Source organism: Brachycentrus maculatus, unplaced genomic scaffold (genome assembly GCF_059751285.1).
Source record: "Brachycentrus maculatus isolate JH-2025_06_01 unplaced genomic scaffold, ASM5975128v1 h1tg000860l, whole genome shotgun sequence".
Classification (NCBI taxonomy): domain Eukaryota; kingdom Metazoa; phylum Arthropoda; class Insecta; order Trichoptera; family Brachycentridae; genus Brachycentrus; species Brachycentrus maculatus.
The window spans coordinates 411-5,688 of NW_028281586.1; the positions used below are offsets into that span (position 1 = coordinate 411).

Sequence of the window (5,278 nt, forward strand, 5' to 3'; positions counted from 1 at the left end):
ACGCAAAGCTGAGATAAGCATTATCGATAAAATTAAGAAAAGTGTGTTGAGATGGTTTGGACACGTAGAACGAATGAGTGAGGAAAGAACGGTAAAACAAATTTATGAGGCGAATGTTAGTGGGAAAAGAAGCAGAGGAAGGCCGAGAAAAACATGGCACGATCAGGTGTGCCAAATACTTGAAAGTGGTCAGGTTAGGAGTCGTAACAATCGGCGGGTATGTATGAGGAGATGCATGAACGTGGAAGAGGCGAAGAATGTTTGCAAGGACAGAGTGGTGTGGCGCAGAGTGGTTAGTTAGTTAGTTAGTTTTATAAAATATGATGGTCTAAAATTTGGTGATATATACGAGTTTTAATATATGATGAGAATTGTAATGTACACAAAATAAAATGAGAAATAAAACTAGCGGTGTCAAAAATGTAAAAATAACTTTTAAGCCAAGAAATCCAGATTTATGAACGACGATTTGGATACATCCAAAATGTGGTGAAATCTTTTCAATTCTTTAAACCTACCACCAATTCTTGTGGAATGTTCTAGACACTTCATTTATATACTATGGTTATATTACCATGCTATGGATAAGACCATATTATGTCTAAGGGAACTTTCAATTTCCTCCCTGTTTTATGTGAAAATTGAAATGTTGTATTGGGTAAAAACACGAAAATTTTGTATAATTTATTGCAATTAATATTTCCTAACTTCGCTTTGATTAATGACGTAAAAGTAAAATATTATTCCGGCTAGCCCGTCTTATAAAACTGCGATAAGATATTTAAACTGATAAGCAAATTATACAAATTTCATAATGGACGGAAAGCATGTTTAAATAGCTAATATAAAACAATCGGTTTCTGTACAAAGCTAAAAATTAATTTTAAAAAGTTAACCTTTCCAAACCTAAACTTAGCTAAATATTACAGTTTTTTTTATATTTTAAACTAACATAGAACTACAACTACTATCACGCCGTTCTCTGCAGAGGTAGGCAGAGAGATCCACAAGACGTATCCATACCATTCTAGTGCTAGAGGTATGACGTGATTATCATGGCCACTATTTTTTTTTAACGAATTAAAGCATGTATAATATTAATATCAAAAAGAAGAGTTTTTGCTCGATAAAATAGTCGATAATTTTATCTCACCAATAGATGTCTCTAGTGATTCAAGCACTATGTTTCGAAATTGAACCATATATATGGAAGTTCCAAGAATTTGAGTAGTGTGGTTGTCAATCGTGGGTATAATTGGTTAATGTTACACGTGTGTAAAGTAACCACTTAAACCATTCTATGACGGTCGCAAGCCCTGTGAGTGTGTCCAAAAATTTGTTCGCATATCTGTATTATCTCCTATTAGGAGTTATTTTTATATTCTTTTGACATCTCAACATAGATGAAGAAAAAGATGGAAGATGTTTACGACCGTCATAGGCTAGTTTAAGTGATTAATCATGAGTAGAATTGGTGAATGTTACACGTAAGTATAGTGATCACTTAAACCACCCGTAAATGACCAGACTTCCATATTCTTCTTCATCTTTGTTTAAAAGTCAAAAAATAATATTCAAAGAGGACTTTTTTTACATTTGATTGAATTTTTGTAAGTTATATCCGAAGTCCGTTATATCAAGGTTTTACTGCACATTGATTTCTTTGAAATATCGACTACACTCCATAAAGTATGGCATAGCTAGTTAGTGTCTGATCTCCCTACCCTCAAGGTTAACTCGACTCACCATCAGTCTGAAGCCAGAATTGAATATTGTAACGGTGCCATAAGTATGAGTAATATTAGGTAACCTTGCGAGTGCGAGGCTGGCACGGAGCGACACTCACCACCCCACCCTATTACAACCTTAAGTACCCATAAATCATATTCAAGGGTTAACAAAAACTACCTTAATTAATTTAATAAAATGGCAAATATGAACTTTGAATAAATTTACAATTAAAACTTCGGATACAGAATTCACATTTTAAAATTTTTAGTCTTTACGTTTTAAAAATGTCGGGTTGTTGTCCCGTGGTTAGTGTCACGGACTCTTGAGTCAGAGTTTCTCGGTTCGAACCCACCCTATCACAATTGGATACCTGTACAATTGGATATATATATATATATATATATATATATATATATATATATATATATATATATATATATATATAAATATATATATAAATATATATTTATATATATATATATATATATATATATATATATATATATATATATATATATGTATATATATATTTATATATATATATATATATATATATATATATATATATATATATATATATATATATATATATATATATATTTATATACATATATATATATATATATATATATATATATATATATATATATATATATATATATATATATATATATATTTATATATATATATATATATATATATATATATATATATATATATATATATATATATATATATATAATATATATATAAATATATATTTATATATATATATATATATATATATATATATATATATATGTATATATATATTTATATATATATATATATATATATATATATATATATATATATATATATATATATATATATATATATATTTATATACATATATATATATATATATATATATATATATATATATATATATATATATATATATATATATATATATTATATATATATATATATATATATATATATATATATATATATATATATATATATATATATATATATATATATATATATATATATATATATATATATATATATATAAATATATATATAAATATATATTTATATATATATATATATATATATATATATATATATATATATATATATATATATATATATATATATATATATATATATATATATATATATATATATATATTTATATATATATATATATATATATATATATATATATATATATATATATATATATATATTTTTTTTTTATATATATATATATATATATATATATATATATATATATATATATATATATATATATATATATACATATATATATATATATATATATATATACATATATATATATATATATATATATATATATATATATATATATGTATATACCTGAGTTTAAAGAAAAATTATTTGCTGGCTTTTGATAACTGGACCTTAAACAAATTTTATTAATTCAATAAGTTTTTTGTGTGCACCCTGTAGAATTAGTTTCGTGTAAACGTCGACTGCTTACAGGGTGTCACGAAAGTCTCACGGGACAATAAATAATATTAAGGGCGCTGGGTTGTTTGTTTAGTGACGCCGCGCGGGTCTACCGAGACAAGGTAGGGGAGTGGGGAGGGGATGAGGGAGGAATGGAGGGGATGGTAATAATGTTGTCACTTCAGCCCTTATTAATTCGCAGTATTACTGTCACTTGAATTACACCATAAAAATTAAACTGATAGAAGTGTGGTTGAAAGTGTTTCAATGTTTCAGAGTCAAGATTTTTTCTAATTATTATTTTTTTTAAATTAGACATTGATTTTATCAGTCTATTCAGTTTTAATTGTTATTAATTCTATTTTTAGAACCACATAAAAAAAGCTGTGACTGTAAATTTATTTTTATATGTTTTTTTTTAAATAAAATACCTATTTCTAATAATGAACCGCTTAGGCTCACTATTAAATAATAATAACACAAATGCTTCTGTACTAAACATAAAAAAAAAACAAAAAATCTTCAATTTGTTTAAAATATAGTATACTATATTTACTGGCCGCTTAGGTTCACTATTAAATATTTAATAATAACACAAATGCTTCTGTATTAAACAAAAAAAAAACAAAATATCTTAAATTTTTTAAAACATAGTATACTTTATTTACTTTAAATAATACTACATATAACAAAAAACTTAGTAGACTCTTAATATCAGTGTTTGGTTTTTACATTTAATAAATAAATAAAAATGGACTTCTAAAAATTAAATGCCAAGTCTATAAATAAGTGAAGATTTCATTTATTTATTGATTTGGCAGTCACTTTGTGGTGCAATATATTCATTTTTAATTTAAGTTTAACTTGGTAAATATATAATATAAAAACTTTTTATTAAAATGTATGGACACTTGTTTCAACGTCAAATTAAAAAAATAGAAAATATAAAAATTATCGAGAAAAAGATAAATGCCCATCACATATAAATCTTGAAAAAATAAAGAAAAAAGACTATTATACCATTAACTATATAAAACAATATACCATGAGTGTAAGTCCCTCTCCAAGCACAAGAGCTCAGTCTCTTTTTTGGAGAGGCACAGCGAATCTAAAACTAAAAGTTTGCCATATGTATAAATGTCTGGAAAATGTATTATATTGTAATTAAAAATGTAACTATATTAAATAAATTCAAAATCTTTGTTGACATTTAAAAATTAATAAAATTAACTTACGCCTTTTTTCGTTACAGGTCTGGTTTCAAAACCGTCGCGCCAAATGGCGTCGCCAAGAAAAGATGGAAGCTGCCAGGCTGGGTTTGAGCGAGTACCACGCGGTCAGCTCACTTTCCCGTATGGCGTGTTCGGGGCAAGGCCTTCAACTCCCCGTGGACCCATGGCTGTCTCCTCCCATCCTGTCTGCCCTTCCAGGCTTCCTCAGTCACCCGCAGACGGGATATCCCAGCTACCTGGCACCAGCGCTTGTAGAGCGACCTCCTAGCCCAGCAACCCAACAACAGATATCGCACCAGATCAATCACCAGATCAATCTACAGAACCGAGGAGATGGACAGGATCCGAGGAGTACTTCCATAGCGGCGCTCAGGATGAAGGCTAAGGAACATGTGGAGAGCATCAGCAAAGGCTTGCAAATGGTCTAGGATACAAGTTATTATTCTGTTCATATCATACATGCTAAAAAAAATACGTGGAAATTATCAGACAAGGTTTTCCAATAGTCTAGAAGCAATTTATTATCATGTTCCTGTCATAAAAGCCAAGAAAATACGTAGAAAGTATCAACACAGGATTGCAAATGGTCTAGGAAACTTTTTTATTCTGTTCATGTTATAAAAGCTTAAAAATACGTGAAAAGTATCAGCAAAAGGTTGCAAATGGCCAAGGAACAAATTCTGATTCTGTTTATATCAAAAAGGCTGAAAAAATACTTGGAAAGTATCAGCAAAGGGTTTCTAACTGTCTAGAATACAACTTCTTATTTTGTTCATGTCAGAAAGGTTAAAAAATACTTGGAAAGTATCAGCAAAGGGTTTCTAACTGTCTAG

The 5,278-nt window shown here is 27.4% G+C and overlaps 1 pseudogene; it reads left to right on the forward strand.

The window, feature by feature from the left end:
* Positions 1-4,465: 4,465 nt before the first annotated feature.
* On the forward strand, positions 4,466-4,873 carry LOC148299996 (retinal homeobox protein Rx1 pseudogene; annotated as a pseudogene).
* Positions 4,874-5,278: the final 405 nt, after the last annotated feature.